At 47.4% G+C, this 12,575-nt stretch overlaps 1 protein-coding gene and 1 pseudogene across 1 annotated transcript in view; one reads left to right on the forward strand and one right to left on the reverse strand.

The window, feature by feature from the left end:
* Nucleotides 1-12,575, forward strand: part of LOC116974418 — a 271,724-nt gene that overhangs the window by 125,036 nt on the left and 134,113 nt on the right. The gene's annotated exons all lie outside the window — the stretch shown is intronic.
* Nucleotides 2,932-3,633, reverse strand: LOC116974716 (annotated as a pseudogene).

Genomic DNA, 12,575 nt, shown 5'->3' on the forward strand with positions numbered 1-12,575 from the left:
ACAGTGGATTGAGGGAGGGAGGGGAGAGGGAGGGGGTGAGAAAGAGGGAGGGAGGGGGGAAGTGAGGGATGGAGTGGGATAGTGGTGGCGTGCAGGGGGGTAGAAGGGGTCCGGGATGATGGGCAAGGAGGGGGGGGAGAGTAGAGGGAAAGGGAGGGGTGGATTTGATGGGAGGGGGACAGGTGTGAGTGGTGAAATATAGCGTTGGGGAACGGATTGCGTTGGGGGAACGGGTGAGTGGTGACATATTGCGTAGGGAAACTGTTGCGTTGGGGTCTGTAACTAAATAGCGACCCCACTCCACTGCACAACGAGTGAAAAAGACCCATGCCGACCAAATTTTACTCACAGAAAATGTTTCAATATCCTGAAAAAGAGTAGGCGGGAACTTCCCTCGAGCATGCAGGAGTGTTCCAGCCACCTCATAATACCTACTAGGACCTCGTGTCGACCATGCTGCGAGTTTGAGTCCAGGGCAAACTCGTCTAAACTCGGTCCGCATTAACCAACCTGATCTCCCTGTGGCTCAGCACTTCAACTCCCCTTCCCATTCGAATCCGACCTTTCTGTCCTGGGCCTCCTCCATTGCCAGAGTGAGCACTACCGGAAACTTGAGGAGCAGCACCTCATATTCTGCTTGGGCAGTCTGCACCCCAGTGACCTGAACATTGACCTCCAATTTCCGGTAGCCCTTGCTGTCTCCTCCCCTTCTCAGCACTCCGCCAGCCCTCTGGCTCCTCCTCTTCCTTTCTTCTTCCCGCACCCCCACCCTGCATCAGTCTGAAGAAGGGTTTCGGCCCGAAACGTTGCCTATTTTCTATTGCCTGTTGCCCAACTTGCTGCCAATCTACTTCAAACTCTGTTACCCCTTTCATTTCTTTATTGATTTACCTGAGTGATACGGGTCTTAAGCGTATTTAGGGCACGAAAGGTCAATGTTCATGCTGTTCTGTGGTCTTAGACACCATACAGTAATTAATTCATGGCTGGAATAGGTGCAGTCATACATACTGCTGTCCCTCTGTGGGGAATATCATAGCCTTAAATTGACCCTCAACCCAGAGTGATACTTGAGGCATGGAAGTGCAAGTGTCTATTTCAGAACTGTCTGATTACCAAGCATGAGAAAGTCTAGAAGGGTATTAGAATTCCTTTCATCTTCTCTGTCACTCACCAACTAATTCAAAAGAAGCATTTATATGAACAATGAGTTTACTTTTGATAATCAATCAGAACATGCACGGTGGCCATTTCAAGGCTTTAGATGTTTCAGAATAAGCATTAGGCATATAATCATTGTTTGGACATCAAGCCCGGTTGTATTTTGTCTCAAATATGTGATCAGTTTTCTTGCAATGAATAAAGTAAGGTAATGTCAATCTAAAAGGATAGAATGACCTTCTGTGGCTCATAAAGACTGTTTCTTGCCTAGGTGGGTACAGCTATGATGCTTGGAAATATTGATGTTTTATTTCCCTGAAGCAAAGAATGAACATAGTTGTTTCAGTGAAATTTAGGCACACCTGCTTGATGAATCTATAATCTGAAGATCATTCTTTTGAGTGTCCTAGAGACATAGTCACACAGCACTGTGGTAGCTTGGTATGGCACATGTATGTAGAAGTTGTAGGTTGTAATAACACGAACAACACTAATGGTTGTCATTCATTTCTATTTGATTGGACACAGTCCTACACCTGCAAAAATCCATTTCCCATCCTGTTCTGCTGACAGAAAAGCTGTGTTTGCTTCATTGTCACTGGGAGTATTTCTCTCCATCATTATCCAGAGGAGGTTGCAATTTCAGAAACAGGACAGTGGCACAGTAATGGCACGAATAACTGTTGAAATTAGATTGCGATTTATTAAAGGGTACAAAGATTGTGGCGAGAAGGGGATTGGACTTGGTGGGACATTGAAACATATAGAAATCTATGGGAGACTGAAATAGACCGGATGGGATATTGTTTTAAGGGAACAGGTTCAAGGATCTGACTGGTTGAACAGAAAAAGGCTCACTCGTCTGTTTAGTTGCACTAAAATAATGCTTGTCTCGATAGACACTGGGTCTAGTTTTACAGCAGCACACCTCTCTCTCTCTCTCTGCCTCCATCCGTGGCGCTGACCGCGACTCAGCCCTTCGGTGAAACTCTCTCGTACATGTTTAAGAAAGAACTGCAGATGCTGGAAAAATCTGTCTGAATGGGTCTGAAGAAGGGTCTCGACCCAAAACGTCACCTATTCCTTCGCTCCATAGGTGCTGCCTCACCCGCTGAGATTCTCCAGCATTTTTGTCTACCCTCTCGTACATGAACACATCAGATTTATTGGCAAGAGAGAGAACAAAAAGAATACTTGTCTTGGTATGCGTGGGGTCCGTTTTACAGCAGCACACGCCTCTCTCTCTCGCTCTCTCTCTCTCTCTCTCTCTGCCTCCATCCGTGGCGCTGATCGCGACTCCATGCATCAGTGATCCCCTCTCGTACGTGAACTTGAACTAACTTCTGGCTTACTGGCGCCTGCCTTTATACAGGTAAGAAAATCAGCTGTTGAACAACCGCCAGTAAGTCCTAGCCAAACTGCAACTAATGGCAGGGGACTGCATCCCAGCAAGCCCCCACCCCACCCTTTGGGAACAAAGCGCTATCAGCCGCAGTCTGGTGCATAAAGCAGTACACAGCGCTACAAACTTGGCGCGCAAATCAATACACAGCGCTGTCGGCTTAGCTCCTGGGGATTTAAACAAAGAGCTGCCAGCTGCAGCACTATGGGTTCTAAATACAGCGCTACAGGCCACAGCGCAATTGACTTTAAACAGCGCTATGGCCGCAGCGCTATGGGACACAGATTGTTTGGGCAAAATTTTCGTATAATATTCCACCCCTCGAGCAGTCTGGTTACCGTCACATCCAACCTGCAGGCGTTACCTCGTTACATCCGGCCCGCAGGCCGGATGTAACGTCCACGCGGTCTTGATGCCAATCTGCACATACAAAGTCGTAATATTATGGCCAACAAGATGTCACAATTGTCAGCGAGGTTGGTGATGTTCTCTTTTACCCCACTCAGGATCAAACCAGTCACCGAGTCTGTATGACCACGCATGGTAGAAACCAACTTGTTTTTTTGGAGGTTCCAAACCTTAATGCCGTCATCAATACCACTAGAGATAATCTGAACGCTTGTGTCATTAAAGGTTGCTGCCAGTACTTGATACGTGTTTTGAAATGTATGGATTTGCAGCCTTCTTCCAAATGTCCCATAGCTTCACTGTTTCATCGTTGCTTCCTGTACAGACCAACTGTGGTCCCCGTCGGGCTTGATGCCTGAATTCACAAAGGATGTGTGACCTTTAAGTCTCTTGATTCTTTCACCAGTTTCACTGTCCCACACTGCTAAAGTTTTGTCTGGTGATGCTATAAAAAGCATGCTGCCATCTGTGTTATAATGCAATTCCATCACTGCTCCACTCTGACCTTTCAATGTAGCATTATTATCACAGTCGCCATAAACATTCCAAAACAATACGAGTCGATCAAATCTTGCAGATGTCAGTGTTGATCCATTCAGGTGAAATTTGCAATAATAAACTTCTCCCTTGTGACCCATTAAAAGCATTAAAGGAACTTGAAGACTCAAGGTTCTTGGTCCCACCTGCAAAACGGCCTGCTGCAGGCTCCCCTGCACCGCGGGCAGCGGCTTGTTGCGGGGGTGCTTGGCCTGCACCAGCTCTTGCTTTTTCTTTTTACCAAACATTTTCTATTCTATTCGTCAGATCCTGCCGACTACGCCAATTTTTTCAAGGGAACAGGTTCAAGGATCTGTCTAGTAGAACAGAAAAAGGCTCAAGGGCCTGTCCCACTTAGGCGACTTTTTAGGTGAGTGCAGGAGAATTTGCGCTCGCCTCATGATTGCCACATGGTCGACACATGTTTGTTGGTGGTCTCTGGTGAGTCTCCTTCATGGTCTCGAGGAGTTCCCTGGAGTATTGCGTACAACCTGGAGTATTGCGTACAGTTTTGGTCTCCAAATCTGAGGATGGACATTATTGCCATAGAGGGAGTGCAGAGAAGGTTCACCAGACTGATTCCTGGGATGTCAGGATTGTCTTATGAAGAAAGACTGGATAGACTTGGTTTATACTCTCTCGAATTTAGGAGATTGAGAGGGGATCTTATAGAAACTTATAAAATTCTTAAGGGGTTGGACAGGCTAGATGCAGGAAGATTGCTCCCGATGTTGGGGAAGTCCAGGACAAGGGGTCACAGCTTAAGGATAAGGGGGAAATCCTTTAAAACCGAGATGAGAAGAACTTTTTTCACACAGAGAGTGGTGAATCTCTGGAACTCTCTGCCACAGAGGGTAGTCGAGGCCAGTTCATTGGCTATATTTAAGAGGGAGTTAGATGTGGCCCTTGTGGCTAAGGGGATCAGAGGGTATGGAGAGAAGGCAGGTACGAGATACTGAGTTGGATGATCAGCCATGATCATATTGAATGGCGGTGCAGGCTCGAAGGGCCGAATGGCCTACTCCTGCACCTAATTTCTATGTTTCCCGCATACTGGGAACTGGTCGCGGCCTCAGTATGGTCGCCCCAAATTTTTCAACATGTTGAAACATTTTCTGCAACCAAAAATTGGTCGCCATGGAGAAAATCGATAATCCTGTAGTTGTAAGTGCAGTTGTAGTAGGGTCGCCATGTAGTTATGGGTAGTCGAGGTAGTCGTAGGTAGTTAATTGCCTTTACTGACCGGGCATTTACATTGGCTCATTGGGGGAAAAAAGCATAAGCACGAGTTTTCAGGATAACAAACCGATAATGTTTTTTCCGGACATCCGGTGGCGCTGTTACTGGCTGCCTCCGCCCACGGTCTGGTTGTCTTTTTTTTTTTTTTTGTTATGTTTAGAGTGTGTTTTTTGTTTTTTTCAGTATTTTATGTGGGGGGAAGTGGGTAGGGTAAGGGGGAAACCGTCCTTCAGTCGCTTCCTGGCGAGGATGCGGCTATTATCAGAGTCGCGAACTCGCCCCACCCCCCCTCTCGCGGCCTACCAACTGGATTGGCATGGCCTTTCCTATCGGGACCAGACCAGAGCTTCAGCAGCTGCGGCGCTGCGCTCGATACATCGCGAAGCGGGCGAGGCCGTACCTGGGATCGCCGCTTGGAGCTCCGGAGTGTTGGGCCGCTGCTCCAACATCGCGGAGCTGTGGGTGCAGAGCTCACAACACGGGCAGCGCTGACTTTACCATCGCGGATTCCTGGGACCCTCTGCCGGGGGTCGCCAGTGCGAATTTCCGCCCAGTGCGGCCTGCGGACATCAGGAGCCGCGGACTCCAGTGGAAGGTGGCCGATTCAGAGGTCCAGGCCGCTGAGGATGTTCTCCCATTCGACGTCGGGTTTCCATCGTTCCCGGCGAGAGGGCCTGAACATCGGGCCGCCCGTAGTGGCGACTACTGAGTGCTCGGGAGGCCCCGACCACGGGTGGACATTGGGGAACATCAGTGAGGAGGTTGACTGGGCTTTGGTTGCTTCCCTCACAGTGGGGAACTTTGGTGCCGCTGTGGGGATGTTTGTGTTGTGGACTACTGTGTTCTGTGTTTTTGTGGTTTTTTTAATTTTATTTTTTGTATGACTGTAAGGGAAAGAGAATTTCGTTGTCTCTTAATTGAAGACAATGACAAAAATTAAATCAAATCAAATCAAATCAAAATGCCCGCCACACTTCACAACTGTGTATCTTTTGTTTATTAAAAGTTGCCTGGCTTCTTAAAAGTGTCTCCACTCCTTCTCCCCCCCCCCTTCCCCCCCCTTTTCCCCCCTTCCCCCCCCCCCTTCTCCCCCCCACCTCCTTTCTCCCCTCCCCCCTCTTTTAAAGGACTTACCGTACACTGTGCTAGTCGTCTTAACCTTCCTGTTCATCGCGATGTGTGTCTGTATCACCTTGGCTTTGCACAGTGTGAATTCCCCGCTTTCCCTGCCCCCCGTCTTTGCGATGTATTTGTGTGTGTGTGTGTGTTCCACTCTGACAGTCACCATTTCAGTTCCCGGTTTTTCGGGCGAGTGCTGCGAACTTGAGTCGCCGGCAGTCCGCTGAAAAATTGGCTAAGTGGGACAGGTCCTTCATTCGTTTGTTTAGTTGCAAATCAGTTTTATTGGCAAGAGGGGCCAAAAGCAATACTTGATTCAGTATGCGCAGGGTCCAGTTTTACAGCAGCACACCTCTCTCTCTCTCACTGCCTCCGTCCGCGGCGTTTATCGTGACTCAGCCCATCGGTGAACCCCTCTAGTACATGAACACATCAATGGCCAATAGAGCTGCTCCCAAATTCAGACTATAACCAATGGCAGGGGACTGCATCCCAGCAAGCCCCCCCCCCCGGGAACAAAGCGCTATCAGCCGCAGACTGGTATGTAAAGCAATACACATTGCTACAGACTTGGCATGCAAATCAGTACACAGCGCTGCAGACTTGGTGCGTAAAGGTAATACACACAGCGCTGCCGGTTTGGTGCACAAAGGTTTAAACAGATCGCTGTTGGCTTAGCGCGTGGGGATTTAAACAAAGAGCTGCCGGCTGGAGCACTATAGGTTTTAAATATAGAGCTACCGGCTGCAGTGCTATGGGTCACAGACTGCTCAGGCAAAATTCTCATATAACAGATATTCTGAAGAAAAAGTGTGAGGGGAGAGTGCAATTAAATTGAACAATATTACAATTAGACAGGGGATACTGTTACTGAGATAAATTTAAAAAAAAACAATGCCTTATCGTAGAGAACATCATTGGAGGGCCCTCTGTTCTGCAACTGCTCTGAAACTTTAGTATGGGGTTTGTTGTTGAGGAAAGCAGTGAGGTGACCACCCATCTCTGTTTGTCAAGACAGTCCTATTCTACAAAGACTCAATTGTGATTCCATGGTGTTTGAGCACACAACAGTATTTCTGGGGAGACAACCAGCTAAGAGAACAGGCAAAATAATATCAGTAACAGATTGTTAATGTGCCAGGTTGGGTAAATAATGCTGTCTAGAACATTTATTTTGCAAAAATAAATAATAATCTAATTAAAGACACAAAGTGCTGGAGTAAAGGGGCTGTCCCACTTGGGCGACCTAATTGACGAGTTTAGAAGAGTTTAGGAGAGTTTGAAAAAATGTCATGTTGAAGACCTCCTTCGACTATGTAGAAGATCTCCTTCGACCTCCTTCGACTATGTTGAAGACTAGCTTCGACTAGCTACGACTAACATCGAGAAAATTGGACTCCGAATAGTGGAGAGTGAAGACGACCTCCTTCGATCTCCATCGACCTCCCTTCGACTATGATGAAGACTATCTACGACTATCTTCGACTACCTTCGACTACCCTTGATTACCTACGACTAGCATGCTGACCTACCACGACCTACTACGACTAAACCTACGAGTAAAAAAAGTATCGATTTTTTCCATGGCGACCTTTTTTTACTCGCGGGCATTTTTCAAAGTTGAAAAGTACGCCGCGACCTAGCTGAGGCCGCGAGTACACGGGGGACTACTCTCGAGCATGAAGGAAAGTTACAAAGATCTCCTACGACCTCGTGTCGACCATGTAGCAAGTATTAGTCGAGGGCAAACTCGCAAGAACTCGCGAATTAGGTCGCCCAAGTGGGACAGCCCCTTAACTCAGTGGGTCTCAACTTAGCAGTATCTCTGGAGTATTTGAATAGGTGACGTTTCAGGTTGGTTTCCATTTTCAGACTGCTATTAGTAAACAAATATCTGACATAGCAGGGTGGCACAGTGGCGCAGCTAGTAGAGCCTTTGAACACCAAATCCTGACCTTGGATCCTCTCCCTGTGGAAATTGTACATTCTCCCAGTGACTGCATGGGTTTCCCCGGGGGTAGATTAACCCTTATTATTCCATACCATTTATAATGCCACTATGTGTGCTGTCGTGGATCATTCACAAACATCGGGTATTCCAGTTTGCTCCCACATCCCAAAGATAAGTCCATTGTTGACTGTATGCACAACTCAGGCATGGGTTTAATGTAGGATTAGTGTGTGGGTGGTTGATGGTTGACGTGTTCCATGCTATATATCGCTACGGCTCTATAACTCCAGTTCTTACAGTCCTGTACCATAAGACTGCCACATGAGTGGGCTAAACCAAATCTCAGCTAAGCCAGGCTGTTCCCCACAAAACTAGTCAGACTTTTACCCTAATTTTTTATTTGATTCCTCCTTCATTTTGAAAAGATTATAGGTCAGTCTACAAGAGAGCACAACGTCTGCTTCCTTGTAAAATGTAGTCTGCAAAGGCAGCATTTCCTCCAGTATTCCAAGGACTGTTGATACAGCTTTAGTGGCAGAGGCTACAGCAATGCTTGCTTGCTGTGCTGGGAAGCAGTTTGGCACAGATTGCTGTTTACGTTGCTATGGTGACTTAGAACAGATCGCTGCAACTGGACTCGATCGCTACAACTAGTAGCAGACGTATTCGTCAACATGCCGACTCTCCTCAATGTTCTGAGGAAGTAGAAGCGTTGATGTTTTCTTTGTGATTGCATTGATGTGCAGGCCCCAGGACAGATCTTTAGGGATATGCACTGACTATTTAAACAGTCCATCCAGCTCATAACATTTGGGAATGCATTGTAAGAGTTGTGAGTTACCATAGTTTTTGAATTTTTTCTAGCAGCGTTATGCAAAAGACTGCTGAAAAGCAGGGCCGCCAACATTGGGTGAGAGTTGGGAGTGAGAAATTGCGAGAATCCAAGCCCGAGTGAGCGTAGCGACCGGGGGGTGTTGGGGGGGGGGGGGGAGGTTGTCCCCCCCTCCCATTGTTTGGGGGCTTTTGCATTTTTCAGCTTGAAATTGTGCAATATGGTGCATACTGTAGCGAGTCTTTTAACTTACACTTGAATGCAATATATATGCTTTAAATTGGATTAGCTATGAATAAGGTTAAACTAAATTGCATTCCTAATTACATTCCACAGTAGAGCCCAGGCTCTGATCAACATGTGCAGCACATGACTGATCTTAGTCTTCTTCTTATCGAGTCCACACACAAGATTAGAAGTTGTTCAGCCAGAGCTGAACACACTTCTCGGCATCTGCACAATGGTGTCTGTCTTGCGCTTCTTGTGCTTCTTGTGCGTGGTGGTGGAAAGATTGGTTGAAACAGGGCCGCGACGTGAACGCTCTTTCCTTGGCCCCACTGATCTTAGTATATTCATGTATGGAAATCAGATTATAATCAAACACGGCCCATGTTGACCAACCTGGGTCTCACTGCACACCGGGTACAACTCCTGACCCTGACTCCAGTTGCACACCTTCTCTCATTCCTGACCCTGAGTCCAGCCTTACACCTGCCCCCCCCCCCCCCCCCATTCTACCCTGATCATAGCTGCTTACCTGCCTAGGTTCCCAGTGCTGAACACTCCCCTGGTCCCAGCTTTGACTGCACACCTAGTACTATTCCAGACCTTGACTCGGGATGCACACTTGGCTTTGCTCCTAGCCCCTCTGCACTGACAATATATCTGGCCCTCACATAAAGCCCCATATCTGACCCCCTGGACTTAACCTATTACGTTCAAGTCCACAGGTGCTTATCTAATGCAGTAATCTTTTATGGGGCACTTCACAGACCAAATTATCTATAACAAAATTTGCTACATCCATTGGCTTCCTTGTTATCTAACATGCTAGTTACTTTGTCAAAGAAGTCATCAATTGGTGGAACACAATTTATCATCCATAAAATTATACTCACTCAGCTGTATAAGTATTCTGTTACCATTTCTTTCATTTTCCTAACAAACTGTCCTGAAGTCATTTTCATCCCCAATATTTTCAGCTGTCTTCCTCTCAGCTGGGACTTTTCCAAAATGCAAAGTCCAATGACTATATATTTAAGCAATATCATTCTATTAAATGCGATCTTGAGAGTACATAATATTTTCTGTGGTATTCATAACGCAACAATGATAAAAAGATCTTTGTTTTGATTGCACCTACCAACATGCATACATTATTATATTACAGTTAATATGTACCGAGGGCAAATTTTTGTTCCAATGCTCCCCCTTCCAAATTACTTTTACATTGAAGTGATTGAAATCCAAGTGAAGTTTAAATGGCATCATAAAAGTCAAACCTCCGGAATGGATGATATTCATCACGTGGTTGGTTGGGGGTCAGTATCAGTACAATTACTATATTAAACTTTGAATCTTCAGATGTCCTGGTTCAAGCTAAAACTAAAGCCAAATAATAATCTCCTCACAGATTCCCCTGCAAGTATCTCTGTCACTCCTTTAAAATATTCCCCTTCTTTGAACAAGCTCTTAAATATCACATCTGAATCGGTTTCCATCTGATTACAATCCTTGAGGATGTTCATCTATGTGTTCAATTAATAAACCAATGAGATTGGGGACATTTCTATTCAACCTGTCAAAGGAATTGAGGGGGGGGGGGGGGGAGAGTTTAGAAATAGTCAGTGAGGTAAACAAACATAATAGTTGAGTGGCAAATGACAATAGTGCTACATTCACAATATTTAACTGAAGGAAATAATGGGTTATCGGGGCTGTATGTTGTGACAGACAGCCTGACACCTTGCATGTTATTTTAATATTACACTTATCCCATCCCCCTGGATATTCCAGATTAATAAATTAAGGTTTTGTCAACTAATTACAAATCAGGCTAATTACAAATCAATAACATTAGCCAACTCCGAAACACGAAGCGCTGAGCATTGGGATCCAGACATCATGGACAACTGGCCTCAGTTCCCCACTCACATCTGGCAGTGTTCTCTGTCTGAACCAGGGGCCATGGAGCGTTTTTGAAAGCGGGGTGGCTGAGCCATCATTGATCACTGGCTTTGGGGGTACCCGGTGAGGGAGTGGAGCAACCAAGTGGAGAGAGGGTGTGGAAGTGGGGTGTCCCCCCTCCCAGGGTGGTGGGTGTATGGAACAAGCCACCAGAGGAGGTAGTTGAGGCAGGGACCATCCAAACATTAAAGAAACAGTTAGACTGATACATGGATAGGGCAGCTTTGGAGGTATGGACCAAAAGCAGGTAGCGTAGCTGGGACATGTTGGCGGGTGTAGGCAAGTTGCGTCAAAGGGCCTGTTTTCACATTGTATCACTCTATGACTGCATTATACCTCCACCATGCATGAATGCTTCAAAATCAAGTGATTGAGTTTTATTGCCATATACTCAAGCTTAGAAACATAGAAAATAGGTGCAGGAATAGGCCATTCGGCCCTTCAAGCCAGCACTGCCATTCAATATGATCATGTCTATTCATCTAAAATCAGTACCTCTTTCCTGCAGTTACAGTAAGTGAACATCTAGCAGGCAAGCAGGGTGCTTTCTCCAACCACTCCCATTTGAAGTCCACTATCTTCCACCGTTTCTACCCAGTGCTTGGTACTTACTTCCAGCAGCCACTGGTTGTCCTGCAGGATGCACCGAGCCGCAGACTGATCCATGCTGGTCACCTGGGCGAATTTGGCACAGAGACTCACACGGCAACGGCGCAATGCTTCGAACGCCTCCGACAGCCCCGGGACTCTTGCACTGAGGCTGCTCCATGGCCGGAGTTGCAGTGAGCAACTCGCCATCCCAGCAAACACTCACCAACCCCGCTCCCTGTCCGCACCTGTCCCCGCCGCTGCTTCTGCTTCCATCTCCCGTGGCCCATGCAGTTGATATTAGTTTTGAAATTTTCGTTGATCACAGAATTTCTCATGACAGAGCGTGCAAAATTTGTGATCAGCGTGAGAATTTGGCAAAATGCGTAATTCTCACGCTCAATGCGTGGGAGTTGGCAGCTCTGCCTCTAATCCCCCTTTCTCTCCCCCTCTCTCTCTCCTCTCTCTCTCCCCCTCTTTTTCTCTCCCCTCTCTCTCCCTCCCACCTCACTCTCCCCATCTCTCTCTCTCCCCTCTCTTCCTCTCCCCTCTTCCGCTCTCTCTCCTCTCCTCTCTCTCTCTCTCTCTCTCTCTCTCTCTCTCTCTCTCTCTCTCTCTCTCTCTCTCGCTCTCGCTCTCGCTCTCCTCTCCCCCCCTCTCTCTCACCTCTCTTCACCTCTCTCTCTCTCTCTCCCCCTCTCTCTCCCACCTATTTCTCCCCCTCTCCCTCTCGCTCTCTCTTCTTCCTCTCTCCCCTCACCTCACTCTCCCCCCTCTCTCTCGCCTCCTCACTTCCCCTAACACACACTCTCTCTCTCTCTCTCTCTCTCTCTCTCTCTCTCTCCCTCTCTCCCTCTCTCCCGCCCTCACTCCCTCCCTCCCTCTCTCCCCCACTCTCTCCCTCCCTCCCTCCCTCCCTCCCTCCCTCCCTCACTCCCTCCCTCCCTCCCTCCCTCTCTCTCTCCCACTGTACCTCTCTCCATCTCTGTCTTCCTTTCTCCATCTCTTTCTCCCTCTCTCCATCTCTCTCCCTCGCTCCCTCTCTCCCTCTCCCTCTCTCTCCTCCTCTCTCTCTCTCCTCCTCTCTCTCCCTCTCTCTCCTCCTCTCTCTCTCTCCTCCTCTCTCTCCCCTCTCTCTCTCTCCCTCTATC

The sequence above is a fragment of the Amblyraja radiata genome, chromosome 6 (assembly GCF_010909765.2).
Source record: "Amblyraja radiata isolate CabotCenter1 chromosome 6, sAmbRad1.1.pri, whole genome shotgun sequence".
In the NCBI taxonomy this organism is placed as follows: Eukaryota; Metazoa; Chordata; class Chondrichthyes; order Rajiformes; family Rajidae; genus Amblyraja; species Amblyraja radiata.